The sequence below is a fragment of the Bufo gargarizans genome, chromosome 8, assembly GCF_014858855.1.
Source record: "Bufo gargarizans isolate SCDJY-AF-19 chromosome 8, ASM1485885v1, whole genome shotgun sequence".
NCBI lineage: Eukaryota > Metazoa > Chordata > Amphibia > Anura > Bufonidae > Bufo > Bufo gargarizans.
Window position 1 is genome coordinate 108,385,198 of NC_058087.1, and position 15,394 is coordinate 108,400,591.

Below are 15,394 nucleotides of genomic sequence, written 5' to 3' on the forward strand. Positions count from 1 at the left end.
CACCCGCACTGAATACTGACCCATTCATTTCTATGGGGCTGTTCACATGAGCGGTGATTTTCACACATCACTTGTGCGTTGTGTGAAAATCGCAGCATGCTCTATATTCTGCGTTTTTCACATAACGCAGGCCCCATAGAAATGAATGGGGTTGCCTGAAAATAGCAAGCATCCGCAAGCAAGTGCGGATGCGGTGCGATTTTCACGCACAGTTGCTAGGAGACGATCGGGATGGAGACCCGATCATTATTATTTTCCCTTATAGAATGAATACAGAATGCATAGTTAAATAGCGCTGGAGGGGTTAATTTTTTTATTTTTTTTTACTTACCTTCGCGTAGCCCGGCATCTCCATCTGTCTTCATCTTAGCTTTTTGTAGCAACAAGGACCTTTGGTGACGTCACAGTCATCACATGATCCATCACCATGGTAAAACCATGGTAAAAGATCATGTGATGGAACATGTGATGACCTGAGTGACGTCATCACAGGTCCTGTTCATGTAATTAATGCTCACCCCAGGTCCTGTTCAGCAAAGGAGACAGAAGGAGATGCCGGCTACGCGATCAAGTGGACTAAGGTGAGTTAAATCCTCTTTTTTTTTTTTTTTTTTTTTTTTTTTTTTTTTTTTTTTAACCCCTCCAGCGCTATTTTACTATGCATTCTGTATTCAGAATGCTATTATTTTCCCTTATAACCATGTTATAAGGGAAAATAATACAATCTACAGAACACCGATCCCAAGCCCGAACTTCTGTGAATAAGTTCGGGTACCAAACATGCGCAATTTTTTTCACGAGAGTCGCATTACAATGTTTTGCACTCACGCAGAAAAATCGTGGGTGTTCCCGTAATGCACCCGCACATTTTCCCACAACGCCCGTGTGAAAGGGGCCTAACTCTGCATCTGAGATCAGGCTCACTTGGTCATCTGATCACCCATCTATGCCTTACTAGGCTGGCTTTTGATGCCATGACCCAGACATTTACAGCATCAGGATCACATCGCTAAATTAATTGCACTAAACACACAAGCATGAACAATACATTTAACATTGTACTGATCCTGTCCATGCCCAATTTTTTGAGTAAATTACAGTAAAGGGGTTGGCCAATTTCTGTTGACCAACATGTTTGTAAAATGATTATATGTACTTGCTAATATAGTCATTGTTGAAATGATGTGCCATTCTCTATATTTCATAATAAGGAATGCCCCCTTGTTTCTCAAGTCTTTTGTGTTCTCCACACAGAGATCCCGTCCATAAAATGGCTGCTGTTGGAGGGTCATGTGATCAGGCAAATCACCTTCATGTGTTGTTCAAATACACTGCACCTGCTATCTGCTCTTGAAATGGTGGGAGTTTAGTGAAGGTACAGTGTGTTTGAATAGAGAAAACATCACATGAAGTTGATTTTCCTGGTCACATGACCTTCCATCAGTGGACCTCTGTGTTGACAGCACAAAAGAGTTACCTAACAAGGAGACATGACTTATAAAATATAGCAAACGGCACAGAATATCAACAATGACTATACTAGCAAGTGGCCAATCCCCTTAGGCAAACTGCTTCTATAGCGATACCTGTTACATGCTGCAATAATAGTGATAACCATTATCACAAGAGAGAGTAAATCTAATATATGTCTGACAAATGGAAAGGACTGTTTTCAATTACCACAGTTCTTGTTTATTTTATTTTTTTTAACCCTTAAGGACCAGGCCATTTTTTGCAAATCTGATATGTGTCACCTTATGCAGTTATAACTTAAAAATGCTCTTACTTATTCCAGGCCATTCTGAGACAGTTTTCGTCACATATTGTACTTAATGACAGTGGTAAAATGGAGTCAAAAACTTTTATTTTTATTTATTTCCAAATTTCAATTTCTCTACTTTTATAATAGATAGTGATACCTCCAAAATAGTTATTACTTAACATTTCCCATATGTCTACTTCATGTTTGGATCATTTTGTGCATGCCACTTTTATTTTTTGGGGACATAAGAAGGCAAATTTTTTTTGAAAATGTCCAAACCCCATTTTTTAAAGGACCAGTTCCGGTCTGAAGTCACTTTGTGAGGCTTATCTAATAGAAACCACCCAAAATGACCCCAATTTAGAAACTACACCCCTCAAGGTATTCAAAACAGATTTTTACAAACTGTGTTAACCCTTTAGTTGTTCCACAAGAATTAATGGAAAATGTAGATAACATTTCTGAATTTCACTTTTTGGGCAGATTTTACATTTTAATAATTTTTTTGCCACTAACAAAGCAAAGCTTAACAGCCAAACAAAACTCAATATTTATTGCCCTGATTCTGTAGTTTACAGAAACACCCCATACATGGTTGTAAACAGGCACACGGCATTCCATAGAAGGAAAGGACCGCCATGTGGTTTTTGGAAAGCAGATTTCAGCTGCCATGTCACATTTGAAGGCCCCCTGATGAAGTCCTAGAGTAGAACTACAACAAAGTGACCCCATTTTAGAATGTACACCCCTCAATGTATACAAAACTGATTTTACAAACTTTGTTATACCTTTGGGTGTTCCACAAGAATTAATGGGAAATGAAAGAGATGAAATTTCAGAATTTCACTTTTTTGGCAGATTTTTACATTTTAATCAATTTTTTCCAGTTACAAAGCAAGGTTTAACAGCCAAAACTAAAACTCAATATTTATGGCCCCGATTCTGTAGTTTACAGAAACACCCCATATGTGGTCGTAAACTGCTGTATGGGCACACGGCATTGCGCAAAGGGAAAGGAACGCCATGCAGTTTTTGGAAGGCAGATTTTGCTGGACTGGGTTTTTGACACCATGTCCCATTTGAAGCCCTACTGATGCACCCCTAGAGTAGAAACCCAAAAAAAGTGACCCCATTTTTTAAACTAAGGGATAAGGTGGCAGTTTTGTTGGTACATATGATTTTTGGTTGCTCTATACTACACTTTGTGAGGCAAGGTAACAAGAAATAGCTGTTTTGGCACTGTTTTTATTTTTTTGTTATTTACAACATTCATCTGACAGGTTAGATCATGTGTTTTTTTTTTTTTATAGAGCAGGTTGTTATGGATTCGACAATACCAAATATGACTACCGTACTTTTTTTAATTGTTTGTTTAATTTTTTTTCAAAACTGTGTCTCCACATTCTGAAAGCTGTGGTTTTATTTATTTTTTTCGACTGTCTTGTGTAGGGGCTCATTTGTGTCAGGATGAGATGACGGTTTGATTGGTACTATTATAGGGTGCATATGACTTTTTGATCGCTTGCTACTACACTTTTGGTGATGTAAGGTGACAAAAAATGTTTTTTTATACATTTTTTTTTTTTTTTACGGTATTCACCTGAGGGGTTAGTTCATGTAATATGTTTAAAGAGCAGGTTATTACATACGTGGCGATACCCAATATGTCTACTTTTTATTTATTTATGCAAGTTCTACATAATGATATAATTTTTGAGACCCAAAAAAAAAAATCATGTTTTAGTGTCTCCATAGTCTGAGAGCCATAGTTTTTTCAGTTTTTGGGCGATTGTCTTAGGTAGGGTATGATATGACGGTTGATTGGCACTATTTTAGGGTATGTATGACTTTTTGATCGCTTTCTATTACACTTTTCGTGATGTAAGGTGACCAAAAAAATTGCTTTTTTGACAACGTTTTTATGGTATTGACCTGAGGGGTTAGGTCATGTGATATTTTTATAGAGTAGGTTCTTATGAAAACGGCGATACTTAATATGTATACTTTTTTTTATTTACTTAAGTTGTACACAATAACAGCATTTTTTAAAACAAATAAACAATGTTTTAGTGTCTCCATATTCTGAGCCATGCTTTTGTCTGTACCAATTTTTATATCATGTCTATCACTGCCAAATTGTCTTATCATGTATATTTGCAATAAATTTAATAAAGACAATTTTTTAAATATTATTTTTATATCATTTACACACACACATATATATATATATATATATATATATATGAGTTTCTGTCTGTCTGTCTATACGTTCTTTATGCGTGATCAAATGATCAAATGACTGGACCGATCTTCACCAAATTTGGCACACAGGTACATCAGGTGTCCGGGAAGGTTTTAGACTGGGTCTCAGCTGAGATATTTCCCAAAAATGAACCCCCCCACCCCAAACCTCAAATCCCAACTGCCATAAACACAGTTTTATACCAGGTTTCCATAACAACCCAGCCATATTTCTTTACTGCCTAAAGGAGCGGTCACAGTAAAAGTCACAGTTAAAGGGGCGGTCACTGTGACGGTCACTAAAACGGTTACAGTTAAAGAGGCGGTCACTGTGACGGTCACAGTTAAAGGGGCGGTCACTGTGAAAGTCACAGTTAAAGGGGCGGTCACTGTGAAAGTCACAGTTAAAGGGGCGGTCACTGTGAAAGTCACAGTTAAAGGGGCGGTCACTGTGAAAGTCACAGTTAAAGGGGCGGTCACTGTGAAAGTCACAGTTAAAGGGGCGGTCACTGTGAAAGTCACAGTTAAAGGGGCGGTCACTGTGAAAGTCACAGTTAAAGGGGCGGTCACTGTGAAAGTTACAGTTAAAGGGGCGGTCACTGTGAAAGTCACAGTTAAAGGGGCGGTCATAGTGAAAGTCACAGTTAAAGGGGCCGTCATAGTGAAAGTCAAAGTTAAAGGGGCAGTCACAGTTAAAGGTGCGGTCACAGTGAAAGTCACAGTTAAAGTGGCAGACACTGTAGAGGTCACTGTTATGGGGGAAACTGTTGATATTTTTTTACAACACACGGAAACATAAAATGAAATAGATTAAATATACCCGTGCAAAGCCGGGTCCTTCTGCTAGTACATTATATTTGTGACACTGCATTAGGGTTTGTGATCTCTTGTAGATAATTCATCACTAATCATCAAGGTACTTTATCTGATTTATACTAGTTGTGCAATTTTGCCACTATAGATAACAGTAGCATAATTTTTATATCATGTCTATCTCTGCCAAATTGTCTTATCATGTATATTTGTAATTAATTTAATAAAGACAATTTTTTTAAATATTATTTTTATAATATATATATATATATATATATATATATATATATATATATATATACACATATGCGAAAAGAGGTTGAAAGAAATCCAGCTCCACTTGAATAAAGGAATGTAGATTTATTTTGCTTGTGGTAAAAACTCATCCATGAATTACAAAAATAGCAGTCTTGTCTAAGCTTTTCGGGCTTCCAGAGACAATTCCAGCCCTTCCTTATGTCATGAGGAAGGGCTGGAATTGTCTCTGGTAGCCCGAAAAGCTTAGACAAGACTGCTATTTTTGTAATTCATGGATGAGTTTTTACCGCAAGCAAAATAAATCTACATTCCTTTATGATCAATGACAGGCGGGTATTCACCCAAATAGATTCCCTGATTACCCCCCTGTAAGGCTCCATTCAGACGTCCGTATGATTTTTACGGATCCACGGATACATGGTTCGGATCCGCAAAACACATACGGACGTCTGAATGGAGCCTTACAGGGGGTGATCAATAACAGGGGGGTGATCACCTCATATACACTCTCTGATCACCCCCTGTCATTGATCACCCCCCTGTAAGGCTCCATTCAGATTTACGGATCGGATCCGCAAAACACATACGGACGTCTGAATGGAGCCTTACAGGGGGGTGATCAATGACAGGGGGGTGATCACCCCATACAGACTCCCTGATCACCCCCCTGTCATTGATCACCCGCTGTAAGGCTCCATTTAGACATTTTTTTGGGCACAAGTTAGCGGAAATAGATATTTTATTTTTATTTTATTTTTCTTACAAAGTCTCATATTCCACTAACTTGTGTCAAAAAATAAAATCTCACATGAACTCAGCATACCCCTCACGGAATCCAAATGCATAACATTTTTTAGACATTTATATTCCAGACTTCTTCTCACGCTTTCGGGCCCCTAAAATGCCAGGGCAGTATAAATACCCCACATGTGACCCCATTTCGGAAAGAAGACACCCCAAGGTATTCTAGGCTGCAAAAAAGTGTCACACATCTGGTATCGCCGTACTCAGGAGAAGTTGGGCAATGTGTTTTGGGGTGTCATTTTACATATACCCATGCTGGGTGAGATAAATATCTTGGTCAAATGCCAACTTTGTATAAAAAAATGGGAAATGTTGTCTTTTGCCAAGATATTTCTCTCACCCAGCATGGGTATATGTAAAATGACACCCCAAAACACATTCCCCAACTTCTCCTGAGTACGGCGATACCAGATGTGTGACACTTTTTTGCCGCCTAGGTGGGCAAAGGGGCCCACATTCCAAAGAGCACCTTTAGGATTTCACAGGTCATTTTTTACACATTTTGATTTCAAACTACTTACCACACATTAGGGCCCCTAGAATGCCAGGGCAGTATAAATACCCCACAAGTGACCCCCTTTCGGAAAGAAGACACTCCAAGGTATTCCGTGAGGGGCATGGCGAGTTCCTAGAATTTTTTATTTTTTGTCACAAGTTAGCGGAAAATGATGATTTTTTTTGTTTGTTTTTTTCTTACAAAGTCTCATATTCCACTAACTTGTGACAAAAAATAAAAAATTCTAGGAACTCGCCATGCCCCTCACGGAATACCTTGGAGTGTCTTCTTTCCGAAAGGGGGTCACTTGTGGGGTATTTATACTGCCCTGGCATTCTAGGGGCCCTAATGTGTGGTAAGTAGTTTGAAATCAAAATGTGTAAAAAATGACCTTTGAAATCCTAAAGGTGCTCTTTGGAATGTGTGCCCCTTTGCCCACCTAAGCTGCAAAGAAGTGTCACACATCTGGTATCGCCGTACTCAGGAGAAGTTGGGGAATGTGTTTTGGGGTGTCATTTTACATATACCCATGCTGGGTGAGAGAAATATCTTGGCAAAAGACAACATTTCCCATTTTTTTATACAAAGTTGGCATTTGACCAAGATATTTATCTCACCCAGCACGGGTATATGTAAAATGACACCCCAAAAGTACGGCGATACCAGATGTGTGACACTTTTTTGCAGCCTAGGTGGGCAAAGGGGCACACATTCCAAAGAGCACCTTTTGGATTTCACCGGTCATTTTTTACAGATTTTGATTGCAAACTACTTCTCACGCATATGGGCCCCTAAAATGCCAGGGCCGTATAACTACCCCACAAGTGACCCCATTTTGGAAAGAAGACACCTCAGGGTATTCCGTGAGGGGCATGGCGAGTTCCTCGAATTTTTTATTTTTGTCACAAGTTAGTGGAATATGAGACTTTGTAAGAAAAAAATAAAATAAAAAATAAATTTTTTATAATAATTTTCCGCTAACTTGTGACAAAAAATAAAAAGTTCTATGAACTCACTATGCCCATCAGTGAATACCTTAGGGTGTCTACTTTCCGAAATGGGGTCATTTGTGGGGTGTTTGCACTGTCTGGGCATTGTAGAACCTCAGGAAACATGAGAGGTGCTCAGAAAGTCAGAGATGTTTCAAAAAGAAGAAATTCACATTTTTGTACCATAGTTTGTAAACGCTATAACTTTTACCCAAACATTTTTTTTTCTCAAAGACGTGGAGAACAATAAATTTAGCGAAAAATTTATATATGGATGTCGTTTTTTTTTGCAAAATTTTACAACTTAAAGTCAAAAATGTCATTTTTTTGCAAAAAAATCGTTAAATTTCGATTAACAACAAAAAAAGTTAAAATGTCAGCAGCAATGAAATACCGCCAAATGAAAGCTCTATTAGTGAGAAGAAAAGGAGGAAAAATTCATTTGGGTGGTAAGTTGCATGACCGAGCAATAAACGGTGAAAGTAGTGTAGTGCAGAAATGTAAAAGGTGGCCTGGTCATTAAGGGGGTTTTAGCCAGCGGGGTTGAAGTGGTTAAAGGGCGGTCACTGTGAAAGTCCCTGTTATTAAATGGGTGGTCACTGTGAAAGTCCCTGTTATTAAATGGGTGGTCACTGTGAAAGTCCCTGTTATTAAATGGGTGGTCACTGTGAAAGTCCCTGTTATTAAATGGATGGTCACTGTGAAAGTCCCTGTTAAAGGGGCGGTCACTGTGAAAGTCCCTGTTAAAGGGGCGGTCACTGTGAAAGGGGCGGCCCATGTGAAAGTCACTGTTAAAGGGACAATCACTGTGAAAGTCACTGTAAAAGGAGCGGTTACTGTAAAAGTCACTTTTAAAGGGGCTGGCACTGTGGAAGTCACTGTTAAAGGGGCAGCCACTATGAAGATCACTGTTAATAGCGTGGTCAATGCTAAAGGGGCGGCCACTGTGGTGGTCAATGTTAAAGGGGCTGGCACTGTGGAGGACATTGTTAAAGAGACGGGTACTGTAGAGGTCACTGTTATGGGGGGAACTTTCGATATCTTTTTACGACACACAGAAACTTTAAATTAAATTGATGAAATATACCCGTGCGAAGCCGGGTCCTTCTGCTAGCATTTTATATATTGGTATTCCATAGTGCCTTTTTTGGGTTACATGTCTCCTCAAGAGGGGACTGGATGTATTTCTGGAGTGTAAATAATATTACAGGCTATAACTACTAAAGAGGGGTCGTTGATCCACGGAGTTAGTCTGATTGCCTGATTACAGTTGGGAAGGAATTTTTATTCCCCTAAAGTGGGGATAACCGGATGAACTGGATGGACAAATGTATTTTTTCGGCCTTATGTACTATGTTACTATTCTTGTCTACAATTGCGGACAAGAAAAGGCATTTTCTATGTGAGAGTGCCAGCGATGTGCGGTCTGCAAAATGTGGAACGCACATTGCCGGTGTCCGTGTTTTTAAGGATCCGCAAAACACATAGGTGACCGCTCCACAGTTCCCCACCTCCTTAACTGTGACCTCCACAGCGCTCTGCCCCCTTAACGGTGACCTCCACAGCGGCCCACCCTCTTAACAGTGACCTCCACAGCACCATACTCCCTTAACAGTGACCTCCACAGCATCATACTCCCTTAACAGTGACCTCCACAGCATCATACTCCCTTAACAGTGACCTCCACAGCACCCTGTCCACTTAGGTGACCTCTATAGTGGTCCGACCCCCAAAATCAACCTCTACAGTGCCCATCCCCTTAAAACAGTGACCACCATAGCACTCCCCCCTTAACAGTGACATCCACAGCACCCCGCCCTTTTAACATTACCCAGTGGCCTGCCCTCTTAACATTGACCTCCACTGCGGCCTGCCACCTTAAGAGTGACCTGCATAGCACCCCGCCCCCTTAACAGTGACCTCCACAGCACTCCACCCCCTTAAGAGTGACCGTCACAATACCCCATCCCCTTAACAGTGACCTCCACAGCAGCCCACCCCCTTAAGAGTGACCGTCACAATACCCCATCCCCTTAACAGTGACCTCTACAGCAGTCCGCCCTTTATCTGTGACAATAACAACACCCCATACTGTTAACTGTAACCACCACAGCACTCCGCACCGTTAACTGTGACCTCCACAGCACTCCACAACGTTAACTGTGACCTTCACAGCACCTTACCACTTCACAATGACCTCCATAGCAGCCCACCACCTTAAGGCCTCATGCACACGACCATTGTGTGCATCCGTGGCCGTTGTTCCATTTTCCGTGATTTTCTGCGGACCCATTGACTTTCAATGGGTCAGTTGAAAACTCGGAAAATGCACCGTTGTTCATCAGCGGCCGTGATCCGTGTTTCCTGTCCGTGAAAAAAATATGACCTGTCCTATTTTTTTGATGGACAACGGTTCACGGACCCATTCAAGTCAATGGGTCCATGAAAAAACACGGATGCACACAAGATTAGCATCCGCGTCCGTAGGTTACTTTCATACAGACAGATCCGAAGATCCGTTTGCATAAAAGCTTTTTCAGAGCCGACAGTATATTCTAACACAGAGGCGTTCCCACAGTGATGGGGACGCTTCAAGTTAGAATATACTACGAACTGTGTACATGACTGCCCCTGAGGGGTTAATTGTGCTTATCATAGCCCCCTTAAGAGATCAGGGGCTGCCAGGCAGCAGGGGGCAGACCTCCTCCCTCCCCAGTTTTAATTTCATTTGTGGCCAGTGCAGCCCCCCCTCCCTCTACTGTATTAATTTCATTGGTGGCCAGTGCGGCCCCCCCTCCCTCCCTCTATTGTATTAATTTCATTGGTGGCCAGTGTGCGGCCCGCCCCCCCTCCCTCACTCTATTGTATTAATTCATTGGTGGCCAGTGTGCGGCCCCCCTCCCCCCGATCATTGGTGACAGCGGAGAGTTCTGATCAAAGTCCAGTTTGATCGCTATGGCTCTGATCAGTAACCATGGCAACCAGGGCGCTCGTGCAGTCCTGGTTGCCATGGTTACTTAGCAATATTAGAAGCATCATACTTACCTGCTGCGCTGTTTGTGGCCGGCCGGGAGCTCCTCCTACTGGTAAGTGACAGGTCTGTGCGCCGCATTGCTTAATGATCTGTCACTTACCAGTAGGAGGAGCGCCTGGCCGGTCACAAACAGCGCAGCAGGTAAGTATGATGCTTCTAATATTGCTAAGTATCCACAGCGCCCACTGTTGCCATGGCGATTATCTTATGTAGGGTCTCATTTTTTGCGGAATGAGATGGCTGTTTTATTGGCACTATTTTGGGGTGCATATGACTTTTTGATCGCTTGCTATTGCACTTTTTTTACGTAAGATGACAAAAATGGCTTTTTTTAATCCATTTTTATTTTTATTATTTTTTTACGGTGGTCACCTGAGGGGTTAACTCATGTGATATTTTTATAGAGCCGGTCGATACGGACACGGCGATACCTAACATGTATACTTTTTTTTATTTATGTAAGTTTTACACAATGATTTCATTTTTGAAACAAAAAAAATCATGTTTTAGTGTTTCCATAGTCTAAGAGACATATTTTTTTCAGTTTTTGGGTGATTATCTTGGGGAGGGTGTCATTTTTTGCGGGATGAGATGACGGTTTGATTGGCACTATTTGATCACTTTTATTAGATCACTTCTTTGGGAAGTAAGGTGGGCAAAATTTCAATTTTGGACTTGATTAAAATTGATTACAGGAATAGCTCACTCCTAAGCAATTAGGACCAGGTGCTCTAGGCCAGAGAACTGTATCACCCGTACAGGAGAAAATATTGGAAATAGGTAAGTGAGCTGGACTGGCACTCTGTATGTGTGAAATAATATGAATAAAAATGTGCAATAAAATGCTAATAAAAGGCAATATAAAGTGATCACACAATTTAATTCAAATAACAATAAAATCAAATAACTAAAAAAAGGTAAAAATAGACGCTGCGCAGCAAAATGAGATTGCAGTGACAATCGTAAAAATGATCATAAAGCTAATATATCTTTAGAACCAATATAAATTGCTGCATATATAAGTCTTGTAGTGGAACAAAAAAGTGCAGATATTATGTCTTTCCTTTCAAATGAAGAAATGTCACATTAAATATGCAGTAGTGAGTAATGTCTGTACTCAGAAGGGACTTTGAAAGGAACAGGTTCCCGAAATAACTTTTCCGTTGATTATGAATAAAGTGCTGTATGCTGTAAGTAAGCAGTTCGTCTTACCTTAACCCAGATAGTTTTCAAGGTAAATGCCGTATACCTGATTGTGTACGGTCCTCTCTTGTGTGTCTCGACAGACGCTGAGGTAGCGTGGTCGGTGGCGTGTTCCTGGTTTAATCCACAGCAAGGTGTCGTAGGGGCTGATGGCTGGACTGTTCGTATCCCAGAACGCCGCGTCTCACGTGGTGTGTGACGTGCCTCGGTCCGTGACTGTGTCCAAGTATCGCGATAACTGTGATCGGTAAATTCTTCGGTGAAGAAATTTTCTGGAGCGCTCCAATTTTTAACGAAAAAGTCACAGACTCTATGTCATCTGTGGACATAGAGTCTGTGACTTTTTCGTTAAAAATTGGAGCGCTCCAGAAAATTTCTTCACCGAAGAATTTACCGATCACAGTTATCGCGATACTTGGACACAGTCACGGACCGAGGCACATCACACACCACGTGAGACGCGGCGTTCTGGGATACGAACAGTCCAGCCATCAGCCCCTACGACACCTTGCTGTGGATTAAACCAGGAACACGCCACCGACCACGCTACCTCAGCATCTGTCGAGACACACAAGAGAGGACCGTACACAATCAGGTATACGGCATTTACCCTTACCTTGAAAACTATCTGGGTTAAGGTAAGACGAACTGCTTACTTACAGCATACAGCACTTTATTCATAATCAACGGAAAAGTTATTTCGGGAACCTGTTCCTTTCAAAGTCCCTTCTGAGTACAGACATTACTCACTACTGCATATTTAATGTGACATTTCTTCATTTGAAAGGAATTGTGTGATCACTTTATATTGCCTTTTATTAGCATTTTATTGCACATTTTTATTCATATTATTTCACACATACAGAGTGCCAGTCCAGCTCACTTGCCTATTTCCAAAATTTGAATTTTCTCATAGTTTTTATTTTTTTATGGCGTTCACCATGCGGGGAAAGTAACATGACCCTTTTATATATCAAGTCGTTACGGATGCGGCGATACCAAACATGTGTAGGGAATTTTATTTTTTTCATTTTTAATTAGTGATAAATGTGTTTTTTGATTTTCAGTTTTTTTTCACTTTTTCTTACTTTTTTTTTACCCAGACCCACTTGGTTCATGAAGATCCAGTGGGTCTGATGTCTGTATAATACATTATAGTACAATATATATTGTACTGTACTGTATTTTACTTACACATTGTCTGAACAGATCTATGCCTTTAGCATAGATCTGTTCAGCACCATGGACCGCAGGACGCCTGATAAGGTGTCCTGTTGCCATGGGAACCTTCCCCCGTCTGCGAAGTTGGTGCTTAACAGTGACCTTCATAACACCCCGCCTCCTTAACTGTAACCTCCACAGCAGCCTTCCCCCTTAACTGAGACATCCACAGCGACCAACCCCCTTAAGATGTGACCTCTACAGCACCCAGCCCCTTAACAGTGACCTCCACAATGCCCCACCCCATTAACAGTAACCCTTCATAGCATTATGCGCCTTAACAGTGGGCCCCCACAGCACCCTGTCCCCTTAACAGTAACCAACACAGCACCCCGCCCACTTAAGAATGAGCCCGGACAGCACCCCGCCCCCCTTAACAGTGACCTCCACAGCGCCGGCCCCCTTACCAGCAGCTCAGACCCTTAACAGTGACCTCCACAGCACCCCACCCCTTCATAGTGACCTCCACAGTGCCCCTCCCCGTTAAGTGACCTCTATAGCACCACGTCCCCTTAACAGTAACTTATAACAGTGATAAAAAAAATAAAAATAAAAAGAGTAAAACTGTGTGTATTTCAAGACTGAAGGACCTGTGAGCTATTGGTTTAACAAGGGTAATGTGATTATGTGTATGGCAGTTAGTATATAAGTGAAGAACCGATGACATCCTATAGGCATTTTTTGACAAAATCTCAGAAAATCCTATGTCCTAGAGAGCGGAGAACTTTACGAAAACCTTCCTGAACAACAAATGTACCTATGGGCCAAATTTGGTGCAGATTGGTCCAAACAAACAAACAACAACAGATTGAAATTAACTAGAAGGATGACCCAGCTTCGCACAGTTATATTTTCACAGTTTAATTTAATGTTTGGGTGTGTTGATAAAAAGACAGTATCCCCCATAACAGTGACCTATACAGCACTTTGCCCCCCTAAAATGTGATCTCTACAGCACCCAACCCGCTCCTCTAACAAAGAGCTCCACAGCGGTCCGCCCCCTTAACAGAGACCCTCCACAGTGATCTACCCCTTAGCAGTTACCGTCACAGGGCCCTTCTTCCTTAACATTGACCTCCACAAAACCCCACCCCCTGAACTGTGACCTTCACAGCTGCACACCCACTTAACAGTGACCCCCTCACTCTGCCCTGCACCTTTAATAGTGACCTCCACAGCACACAGCCCCCTTAATAGTGACTTCCATGGTTCCCTGCCCCCTTCAGAGACCTCCACAGTACCCCGCTCCCTTAACAGTGACCTTCACAGTACCCCGCTCCCTTAACAGTGACCTCTACAGCAGCTGCCCCTTTAATAGTGACCTTCACATTCCCCTGTCCTCTTAACATTAATCCCCACAGCGCCTGCCCTCACAGTGGCCACCCCTTTATTGGCGATTTTCAAAATAACCCGCTCCCTTAACAGTGACCTCCACAACGCTCTGTTCCTTTCAGCTCTGTTACAGCAGTAAAGAAAAATGGCTGGGTTGCTATGGAAACCTGGTGTAAAACTGTATGTTGAGACTAAATGACCGGCAAGCTTCTATTGGCTGATAAAGGTCACATAACTGTGTGTATGGCAGTTGGGATATGAGTGAAAGGTATGTGGGCTTCCATTGGCTTATGCAGGTGATGTGATGGTGCCATATTTGCACTTGTTGGGAATATCTCAAGAATGGTAGGTCCTAGAGAGTTGGGACCCAGTCTAAAACCTTCCTGGACACCGGATGTACCTACGTGCCAAATTTGGCGCAGATCAGTCTAGTCATTTGGCCATGCATAAAGAACAGACAGATGACAGACAGACAGAAATCCCTTAACAATTACATCCACAGCACCTCGCTCCCTTAACAGTCACCTCCAAAGTATGCTTCTCTCTTAACAGTGACCTACACAGCAGCACACCTCCTTAACAGTGATCTCTACAGAACCCCAACCCCTTAACGGTGACCTCCACAATGCCCTGCCCCCTTTACACTGACCTACACAGAGGCCCGCCCTCTTAACAGTCACCCCACAATGCCCCGTCCCTTTAAAAGTAACCTCTACAGCGCTCTGTCCCTTAACAGTAACCTGCACAATGGTCCACCCACTTTACAGTGACCTCTACAGCACCTCGCCCCCTCAACACTGACCACCACAGTTCCCCGCCACCTTAACTGTGACCTCCACAGGGCCCGTCGCTTTAACAGTGACCTCTACAGCTAATGCATTGGAGTGTATGAGAGAAGCAATCTAATGATCACTTGTTATAGTTCCGTATAAAAACGCAAGAAAAACTATACATACATGTGGTATCATCATAATTGTACTGACCTGCTCAGCTTTAAAAACAAAACCCTTAAAACTGTTGCAGAATTATTATCTTTTTCCCCAATTTTGTTTATATTTTTTATTGTAGCTCCTCACTATATCGTATGCAATAATAAATGGTGGAAATAGAAAGTGCAGCTTGTCCCACAAAAAACAAGCCCTCATACAACTATGAGAAATAAGAAAGTTATGGCCCCAGAGGCAGGGAGTGAAAAACGTAAATGCAAAAATGAAAAAACACAAAAACTCAGATGCTGATAT

The 15,394-nt window shown here is 41.7% G+C and overlaps 1 protein-coding gene across 1 annotated transcript in view; it reads right to left on the bottom strand.

The window, feature by feature from the left end:
• The window catches only part of GLS (glutaminase), a 1,258,313-nt gene that overhangs the window by 126,106 nt on the left and 1,116,813 nt on the right, over positions 1 to 15,394 (bottom strand). The gene's annotated exons all lie outside the window — the stretch shown is intronic.